This window comes from Alexandromys fortis, unplaced genomic scaffold, assembly GCF_014885135.2.
Source record: "Alexandromys fortis isolate MF-2015 unplaced genomic scaffold, M_Fortis_MF-2015_v1.1 scaffold_0, whole genome shotgun sequence".
In the NCBI taxonomy this organism is placed as follows: domain Eukaryota; kingdom Metazoa; phylum Chordata; class Mammalia; order Rodentia; family Cricetidae; genus Alexandromys; species Alexandromys fortis.
The window spans coordinates 14456072-14467394 of NW_026067949.1; positions in this window are offsets into that span (position 1 = coordinate 14456072).

Here is an 11323-nt window from a genome sequence, read left to right on the forward strand (position 1 = left end):
CATTTCCAGTCCAGCTGGAGTTGATGAGCTTCCATTAGCTCAGGCACACTGTCTCAGTGAGTGAACTCCTCATTGTTCTGACGTCCCTGCTCATAATCTCCCTCCTTCTGCTCTTCAACTGAACTTTGGAAACTCAGTCCAGTGCTTTGATGTGGGTCTTTGTCTCTGTCTCCATCTGTCGCCCAATCAAGGTTCTATGGTGATATTCAGGATAGTCATCAGTCTGACGACAGGACATGGCCAATTCAGGCAACCTCTCCTCCACTGCCCAGGGTCCTAGCTGAGGTCATCCCCATGGCCTTCTAGGAACCCCTCCAGAGCCAACCCCAAAATGGCTCCCTCAATTAAGATATCTCCTTCCCTGCTCCCATATCCGTTCTTCCTCCATCTCAACCATCCAACTCCCCCAAGCTCTCCCCAACCCTCCCCTTCTCCCTTTTTCCTTCCCCTCTTCCCTTTCTTCTACCCTTTTGCCAGGCGATCTTCTCTGCTTCCAATTTCCAGGTGGATCTATATATGTTTTTCTTTGGATTCACCTTATTACTTAGCTTCTATAGGATCATGAACTATAGGCTCAATGTCCTTTATTTATGGCTGTAATCCACTAATGAGTGAGTACATACCATATTCATATTTTTGGGTCTGGGTTATCTCACTCAGGATAGTTTTCTACTTCCATCCATTTGCATGCAAAATTCAAGTTGTCATTTTTTTTAACCGCTGAGTAGTACTCTAATATATAGATGTGCCACACTTTCTTTATCCATTCTTCCATTGAGGGGCATCTAGGTTGTTTACAGGTTCTGGCTATTACAAATAATGCTGCTATAAACGTAGTGGAATGAATGCTTTTGTCTAACTATATCTGTACATACTCAAAGATCAGTGCATAGCCCAATAAACATCAAAGAGGCTACCACCAAAAGCTGATGGGAGCAGATGCAGAGGTCTACAGCTATACATTAGGTGGAGAGAGAGCCCAAATTTAAGATTTCCACTGGGTACCACTCTGTGTTGCTTAGGGAACCCTGTGACAGATAAGAAGGAAGAAATGTAGGTGCCATATTTGTCGAGAATACCATGAGAACACAGCCCACAGACTTCAAATAAGTAGGGGTCATTGGAGACCAAAAGAATGGAATGACAATCATGGAGACTGCATGGATCTCCACTATGTCCTCAGCATATGTTAGAGTTGTTAGCTTGATATTTTTGTGGGACACCTAACAATAGGAGTGGGGTGTCTCTGACTCTTTTGTCTCCTCTTAAAACCATTTTTTTCCTACCTGGTTTCCTCACTCAGTCTCGATACGAAGGTTATTGCCTAGACTTATCTGATCTTCTAGTGATATATTTGGTGGATATTGGGGAAGGCTTGCTCATTTCTGAGAGGAAATGGAAGAGGAATGGATCTGGGGAGAGGGGAGGTGTGAGAGAGGTGAGAGGGTTAGAGGAAGGGGAACCCGGGGTTGGGATGTATGGAAAGCTAAAAAAAAAAATGTGTGTGTGTGTGTGTGTGTGTGTGTGTGTGTGTGTGTGTGTGTATCAGGAAGCTGATGGAGAAGGAGAATGATGGGAAATATAATTCATGTGACATGCAAGCAAAAGGGAAGCCTACTATTTGGGGAAAAGAAAGATGGAAACTACCAAGTAGAGAGTCAGGGGACATGAGACAGGGGAAGCAGAGGGTCACACATACACACACATATGCCACTTTGAAACCTGTTTCTTGAATGTTAAATTAAAACATATATATTTCATCTGGCTGGGAAGAGTAAACAGACAGATCTCTTGAAAAAACTGGGAGGATGGGGATAGATAACGGAGGGTGGAAGTAGGGGAGGAGGTAAGAAAGTGAGAGGAGAGGAGAGGAGAATATGAAGGAACAGGATGGCTGAGATGAGGTAAGGACAGGAGGGAAAGCAAGGAAAGAGATATCTTGATTGAAGGAGCCATTGTGGTCCTGGTGAGAAACCTGGAACTAAGAAATTCCCCAAAACCCACAGGAATGAACCCAGCTAAGACCTTAAGCAGTAGTGGAGATAGAGCCTGAATTGACCTTCCCCTGTAATTAGAATGAGGGCTACCTTAATTGTCATCATAGAACCTTCATCCAGCAAATGATGGAAACAGATTCAGAAATTCAGTCTGAGCTCCCAAAGTCCAGTTGAATAGAGGGAGGAGCAATAATACGAGTCAAGGGGTCAAGACTTTGATGGGGATACCCACTGAAATAGCTTACTTGAGCTAATGGGAGTTCACTAACTTGGAACTGACAGCAGGGGCAACCAGCATGGGACCAAAATAGGCTCTCTGAATGTGGGTGACAGTTGTATGATGGGGGCAATCTGTGGGGCCACTGGCAGTCGAACCAGGATTTATCCCTACTGCTTGAACTGGCCTTTTGGAGCCCATTTCTTTGGAGGGACACCTTGATTAACCTATATATAGGGAGTGGGTTTTGATTGTGCCTCAAAGTGATGTGTTAGACTTTGTTGACTAACCATGGGATGCCTTACCCTCTCTGAAAAGTGGATGTGGGTGCAGTGTGGTGAGGGGAAGGTGAAGGGAGCTGAAGGAGGGGAATGAGTGGGAACTGGGATTGGTATATAAAAGGAGAAAAGACAGTTTTTTTTTAAAAGTAAATTTAAATTAAAAAAGAAATAAAAAAATAACAGAAATGACAACAAAAATCCTTATGGTCTTCAAGCCCAAGACGTCTAATGGTTGTGCACTCCCTTTGAATGTCTTTCTTATAAAACTAATTGAGAGAAAATACAACACGAACGGCAATGGATCACAGTGAAGATTTCAATGCCTGCACATTTTCAAATCTCCTTTTATGACTAACATTTAGTCTTTTCCAGCACTCCCATCTTTCAAACAGATCCATCCCATCTCGTCAAAACCTGATAGGTATAGCTTGAGGAGAAGGCACCTTCCAGCTTGGCAAACAGAGTCATTTCTCTCACTTCGATACAGATTACATTTGCTGTTTGTGAGCACCCTGAAAAATGCTAAGTCACTTACAAGCCTATTTCCCTGAGCAAACAAAGATGCGAATGCTACATTCCTTTTATATCATTACACAGATCAAATCAACTAAAGGACATGAAGACTTAGCTGCATAAGCATCACACGCTGGTGGGATGAGGACTCATATTTTGTTGTAAAATTAAATTACTATGACTACAGATATTCCAAGAAAAGTTCATGTATGGCTTTAAATATATATAAATTGCTGTTTTTCTATGTCTCTCTTGAGCTGCAGTTCAGAAATAAAATTATATATATATGTATGTATATATATATATATATTTTAATGTATGACTGCTTTGTGATGTGATTATTTCACAAAGCTAACTGATAGATCCATGAACTCAGGTAGCTATTATGCTCACATAGCAAATTTCAAGTACAGAATGCACTATTTCCATGTTGATTTCTAACACCCAGCACACATTGTTTATGTTTCTGAAGCCTTCATCCTTTGTTAATCAACTCTCTTACGTTGTCTTCCTCCATTTTCTGGAAAGAATCACCCTACTTTCTGTTTCCAAGTCTGATTTTCTTTCTATTTTTTAAGTATTTTTAGGTACAAGATTCTGAGAGTTTTGTTTTTCTGTGCTTGGCATATTTTATTTAGCACAATTTTCCCTAGATTCATCCATGTTGTCACAGGCAACAACATTTCTTTCTTTCAAAGGGCTGCATAATAGTTTTTAAGTTTCTTTTACAGTGCTTCCCTTAGTCTGAGAGGGAAAGGCAGCATGTACTACTAATTGGCCCTTTCCTTATCAGCGAACAATGACAGGAGGAATCAAGTACCACGGTGCTGAACCATTTAGAAAACAATCAGGATACTGAAAGCAAAATTCATGAACTGTCATTGATGCCAAGCCAAATGGGTACCTTGTTTTAAAGGAAAGGATACATTCTTCAGTTCACTTTTTGTAGGAACTGGAAGAAGCCCCAAGTGAGCCAAGTCTTGAGTGAATGTGTATTTTGACCTGGTCATGAGGATGTCAGGGATCCCAAGGTCAATTGTCCATATGAAGCAGACTCACCAGAAATGACAGTTCCCCTCACATGTCTGAGTATGAGTGTTTATGAATAGTTGATGAGTGAGAACAGAGGTTAGTAACTGTGGCTTCCTCTGATAATTATAGCCTGAGACTGCTAATATTCAGTGGCTTTCTATCATCACTAGCCTGTGCTGGACCTAATAAACACTCTGAGTTTTGACTTGCTGTGGTACCGTCAGCAGAACACTCTGATCCCAGCTTCACGTCTGTCTGTCCTTTCTCCATTTCCTCTCATGCTACCCCTAGCCATGGTTTCAGGACCATGTCACACACAATTCAGCATCTTTTAGGTTGCAAGTGGGAGGCATTTTGCTTTTGTCAAACATAAAATATCAGTTTTATCATGTAACGAAAGGTTACTTCACTTATTTTCCTAAATATAGACTATTATTGCAAAAGATGTGAAAATAGCTCACCTTAAGCATTTTCCCAGATGTGAATGGGTACATCTGGAAAAGAATGGCTCATCTTCTATATCTCAGAAGTGACAAGCCATCAACTGCCATTTTAAGGATAAACAGAAGATTTGCTGGAAGAATATGTCTTTTTTTTCTGAGAAGCAATTCCTAACTTAAAACCTATATTTAGTCAGAAAAATCAATTGTACTTACCAAGCATAAATATGTATAACTATCCATACTATTAATATACTACCTTTATCTTTTTAATAAAAGAACAATTTTCAACCTCGGCATTGTACTCACAGGGAGGTTTGCCAATACCTAACCATGGGTTGGTCATGAAGGGGAAGGAAAGTGGCTCATTCTCCCTCAATTAACCCTCCATAAATGTGCATGCATGGTGGGTGGTGATCTGCCTTACTGCAAGTAGGGAGAACATGCATTGCTGCATGACTATGTGACTATTTCCTCTAAACTACTTTAGTACAAGGAATTGCATTTTGTAGTAGGCAGTGTTATATAGTTTGATTCATTTCCTCATTCTAAATTTTTATTTCTCATTGTGTTGCACAAAAAATATGACCCCTCAAAAGTATCTACCCTGTAACAGGAGGAATTTGTGAAAATCCTACAATTTTGCCAAAAGCAACATAACATTGCAGGTGGATGTAAACTTGAAAACGTACTGACGCAGGCATTAGGAGATTGTACGTCATTATCTGTGCAGTCACAGAGCCGCCAGGAGGGCCAAGATTGTAAAAAAGGGAGGCAGAGTGAACCTCGGAGTGTGACGTGTGACTGATATAGTCACTTTAGACTAAGCCAGGAGCTCAGAAAAGTCAAGGAGCCCCAGGGAAGAAAGGAAAGGTCAGAAATCAAGATCTCTGTTATGGTAGCTGCTTTTCTATCACTATGCCCATTTTACCTGACAGAAAACTTACGGAAGCAAAACTTATTTCTGCTCGTGATTTCAGAGGTTGTCGTCTGTCAAAGTGGAACAGCACAGGCAAGCAAGGGCTTCTTCCATGCTGGAGGAACTGTGAGGAGAATTGTGCCTAATAAGACAAACCCACAAGCAGAGAGAACTGGAGGAAAAGACAGGATGCTATCTTTGAAGACAAGCCCCTAGACACACATCTGCCACAGACCCTGCTCCCTTAGGTTTCTAAAATAGCAGAGGCCAGGGAACAGTGTTCTAAGCTGGAAGCTGTGGGGCCCTAAGTATTCAAATAGTAGCACACAGCTTGAAGGCTCCCTGATTTATTTAAGCACTATGACCCACAGTATAATAAGGAATGTATAAACTGATATAACTAATATAATGTGGTAACTTATTATAGCAACAATAGCCATGTATCACGATGCCAAAATTTGACTTTGCAACTTTTTAAAAATATGCCCAAAGAGGTTTATGTACCCATGAAGTCTGGTTTCATTTCTATTAAAGCCATACTCGGATGTAGATTTTATTTCCATAGGCATATTGTTCTACAACACATATTGATCTCTCCTGGAGATCTGGATCCATTTAATGGCATCAATGGAGTTCTCTCCATTAGTTAACGCACTTGCTGAAAGAGAGAAAAGGGTATTAATCATGTAGTACTCTTTCATATGTCTGTGTTCTTTCACTTAATTTGTTCTGAGACAGGTACGTATTTTCTGCTCCAGCCTGTTGTTACTAAAAGCAATCTTTAATCCAGAGATTAGGACTCTAGTACATTTGTATTGTCTCTTTGTAGGTCTTTGGGGGAGAATTATTGTGTTCTCTATTAATAATAGCCGCTGATATATAACCCAGTTTGTAAGTATATATTTGTCTTCAATCTCATTTACTGTGCGCCAAAATGATATCAACATATATTTCTTTCTAGAATGTTTATGACATTAGACAAAATAAAAGGTAGAAACAGAGAAAGTTTATGTTATTTAAACACACACACACAGACACATGCATGCATGCACACTCTGGTGGTTTGAAAGGAAATGGCTTTCAAAGAAGTGGCTCTATTAGGAGGTGTGGCCTTGATGGAGTAGGTGTGGTCTTGTTGAAGGAAGTGTGTCACTGTGGTTTGAGGTCTTATAGATCCTCAAGATACTGCCCAGTGTCTCTGACTACTTCCTGTTGCCTGTAAGATATAGGACTCTCAGCTGCTTATTGAGCACCATGTCAGTCTCTATGTCACTGTGCTTCCCGTCGTGATGCTAATGGACTAAACCTCTGAAACTGTAAACAATCCACCACAATGAAATGTTTCTTTCTAAGAGTTGCTGTGGTCATGGTGTCTCTTTGCAGCAATAGAAACCCTAGGGTACACACACACTGCCAAAACTTTACAAACCTTTCATTTTAATTCTTTTACTCTTGTACACATTCTAGTAAGTTGGTAAATTCTGCACTACTTTTAGGAAAGATGGTATCAAAGTTTATTTTTTTTGTCTATTTTGTTTCAGATCACAAAAATAATAGATCACCAAGTGAGAGCTGTATTTTTAGTTTTAGTTTATGTGACTTGAATATCTATAACGTCTAGAAGTCAATGCTATGCAGTCCACATTGTCCAAACCTACTCTGGGATTCCATGACAGTTTTCATCTCTGTGGAGTCTGTTAACTTGGCTCACTTGTCCCAGCTTCTGGAGTCAACATGCGATTTCTCTGATCTTTGTACCATCTCTTTTTCCTCTCCTTATTTCACCCGTGATTGAGTCACTTCTTTATCTTTCAGTCCCAGTACCATATCCATCGAAAAAAAATTTTTTTAGTCCTGTTGAGTCTGCATGTGTGCAAAGATGTGTGTATATTTGTTAAGCGAAAGAGATTTATATGGATATGAATAGGCAGGAACTTATTTTAAACAGCCTAACATGCATTCCTATGAGAGCTGAAACTCAAAACAGATGCCCAAGTTGAATTCAGAGTAAAGTATACAACATCAAACCTGATTGCTATTAACCTCCAAGAGAGAGAGTCTGAGCAGAGAACACAGGAAGCCATTGTCTATCAGCAATAGAAGCCCTGCCACTTTATTTCACCCAGCCTCCTTGATGCTTGCGTGCAAACTCACCTATTTGTCACATTAGGCTCTAGTGGAGCATGTGAACAGCCCATTATCCTCTCAGGAAGAATGCTGGTTCTTTCCCCTCTTGCAGCCTGTGCTACATTTGGCGATGGCCTTTGAAAAATGCTAAAATACACCATCACTTCAAAGCATCTTGAGTTACTGTTCAGACTCTGAGCACTTATTTTCTCTGGTAGAAACATGCCAACTCTTTCACACATACAATGTTCATTAGAAATGTATGAGTGCTTCTCTGTATGTGTAGTCAATTAAATTCTAATACAATTTTTAAAAGAAAGCAAGCAAGCTGTGAAACACACATGGTATGTTTGCATTTTCCAATCACATATACATTAGTTGTTGAAGACTCAAGATATGATCTTGGAGCTATCACAAGTGCCTGGTCTTAATGCAGCCATCTACAAGGAAACTTGAGGAGGCCACTGAAAACCAATTCTAATTCTGCACGTGTGCCTCTGTGTATTGCTCCTTTTCACTCCTCTATACATGACAGAGTACAGAAGCTAAGATAACATCACCATTATGAAGACGGGCTTTTTCCCTTGGCACTGAACTTGGTCAGTCTCTACAGTCCAGAAAAATTCAATACTTTTATATGAGAACCCAGGCCTGGTACAAACACAACCTTAGCTTGTCCCTGGTGATGTTCGTGTTGGCAGTTGTTCACAGATGATAAATTGCTTTGATTCAAGAGAGCAGTGAGGCTTGCTACTTAAGGTGAAACTTATGAAAATACCAAGCCTCCTTTCTTGGGTACTTCCAGCTTCTAATTATTCTTTCATAGATCATTTGTCATCTGTACTTCAGTGTTACCAGAAACTTACTGACTTCTCTATTGTTAAAGTGCTAGTCCTGAAATGCTGATAATTTTTTTTTATCAATTTGGAGTCTCTTTTCTTCAATGACTAATCATTTTGTTTCCAATAAGTCTCTTTATTTATTTATTTATTTATTTATTTATTTATTTATTTATTTATTTAGTCTTACATGCTATTTGAGTTTAGAACAACCTAATTAATAAACTCAAGCAAACATAGCTGAGCTTTCCTAGATACAGGTATTTGTAACCAGTTTAAGTCACTGGCTTTCTCATTCATTCCTATATAAATTGTTGCTCACTGTGGCTTTTACATATGCATTCACCAAGAATGTTTATATCAGTTAAAATGTCTATCAACCATTTTAGCAACAAGCCCAGTCTAGAATAAATGCAATTCTTGCTAGAATAAGTTATGTTTTAAAATAAAGTTTGTGTGTTAGGAAAGAAAATGGTATTGACTACAATGACAATTATAGGTGTCTTTCATCCCAAGTGTTTGCACTCTCTTGTTTTGCAAAGAATTCTTCTTCCAAGAGCTCCCATTCTTTTCATGTTTTCATTATAGTATTAATATTTCACAATTGTGTACCTTTGGGTTTTCCATTGTTGGGCTATTTTCAGCATTGCATGTATTTCTATTGCCATTGTTCACCCATGCTCAGTTCCCACGGGCAATAACATCAGATTTATCTACATTCTTATCCCTCTGTCCTTCAATTTTCCTTTTAAATGATACCCATATGCCCTAGTCTGTGGATGATTAATTTTCCCATGTTTATCATTTCTGACAAACCTAATAACTGAATCAGAAATTAGTCTAAAAGGTCAGAAAAACAGTAATCTTGACTCACTTTTGTCAAATACTAAGAACCCTAAATATGGTTTTCAACACTAATTAAGAGACAGCCAATCGCTAATCTTCTTAGTTCTTTCCCAAGGCATAGTATTTTTCACTAGTTCGGTCTATGTTCTATGATATGTCACATTCTTTGCTTTTAGTAAAATTGTGCTTTGTTTATTCTTTTCTTCCACTTTTGCCCTCAGCCTACTCTTTATTTATTTATTTTTATTCATTTTAATTTCCAACCACAGTTCTCCCTCCCACTTCTCTCACCTTCCACCTACCCGCTAACCTACTCCCTAATCCACACTTCCCAAAGGGTAAGATTTCTCATGGGGAGTCAGCAAAGTCTGGCACATGAAGCTGAGGCAGGACCAAGCCTCTCCTCATTTCATCAAGGCTGAGCAGGGCATCCCACCCAATGAAATGGGCTTCATAAAGCTAATTCATGTACCAGAGATAGATTCTGGTCTCGCTGCTAGGGGCCCCTGAGGTAGAACAAGTTACAAAACTGCCTCCCATAGGCCGAGGGCCTAGTGTGGTCCCATGCAGGCTCCGCAGTTGTCGGTTTAGAGTTCATGAGTTCCCATGAGCTTGGGTCAGCTGTCTCTGTAGATTTTCCCGTCATGATCTTGACCTCCTTTCCTCATATAATCTCTCCTCCCTCTCTTTGACTGGATTCCTGGAGCTCAGCCTGGTGCTTGTTCAGTCTACTCTTTAGTCCTTGTCCAGAAGTCTTCTATAATTAAAATGATATTTTTCTTTGCATTCTAAGACACAGATAAAGCTCAAATATAGCCAACATGCATTTTCTCTGGTGAAAATAGTTTTTAAGAGATTACCATTTCATTACAGTTGATGTAATGATATAACTTCCCTTTTTGAACACCTTAACTTTAGCATTATTTATATTAGTGTCATTTTGAAAGGGCTATGGATTTAATTTGTAAAAAAAATTTGGAGGTAATATTATTTTGATCTTTTTATTTTGAGATATATTTATTTATTTACTTATTTATTGATGTGAGTTCTCATTATGTAGCTCTGACTCTCTGGAACTTGTTATAGATCAGACTTGCCTAAAACTCAATGAGACTAGCCTGCCTCTGCCTTCTGTGTGCTGGAATTAGAGGCCTACCTATTATGCCTGGCCTATTTTTGAGAATGTATGAAGAGAAAAATCTCTTTCAAGTGTACTGAACTACTGATCACAGAGTTAAGAGGCAGTTACTGAGCAAATGGCTAAGGTAAATAGACTTAACTGGTCTCATTGTTACAAGGATTGGAAATCCTATATAACTAATGATCCACAGCAGAGCCAGGCTCTTCTACGATGGCTCTACACACTTCTTAATTATTGCCTGTAAGTTAACAATACCCCGAAGGAATAAACTACACCATCTTCGCAATATTAGCCACTCAGTCTAACTATGAAGGCCTTGAGTCTCTAGGTTGTAAAGACTGACTGAGTAGTTTTTACTGTCATTGTTTGGAATAAGAAATGCTATGAAGAAAACTTGGGGGGAAATTGTCGCATCATTTTACTCCTTTCTTCACTTGCAAATATGAAAGTATTCACAGAGCTACAGACAGCTTCATATAAAAGAATAAAAGAGTTATTCATAGGACAGACCCGGCAGTTTTATTAGTGCTCTTCACCAAGAAGCCTGAAGGAACACGTTCTTCCCTCTCTTGACTTCATTGTTATAGCAGCCACTCATGGTTTACCATCAACTTTGACCCATTTCTTTCTTCTTAGCAACTTTGCTTTGTCCTCATCCTCTGAAAGAGATTAAAATATTGGAACAAGAACCTTTTCTTTCTTCTCAACAGTGGGAAAGTGATTCGGCATGGTATACTGTGGGGCCCATTAAGGAAAATGTATAGAGTAAGCAAGCTTTGAGCTTATGTCCCTGATTGTCATTGAGAGTTACAGGTCCTTTGTGATGGTCTGAAAAAAAAAAAGAAAAGAAAGGATTATTTAAAAGACAATCTCTAGTTCAATATTGGCAGTAACATTAGGAGATATTTTAAATTGCCTATTTCTTCTGGCTGGAGAGTCCCATAGCTGTAGCAGGCGGGGGGGGGGGGGGC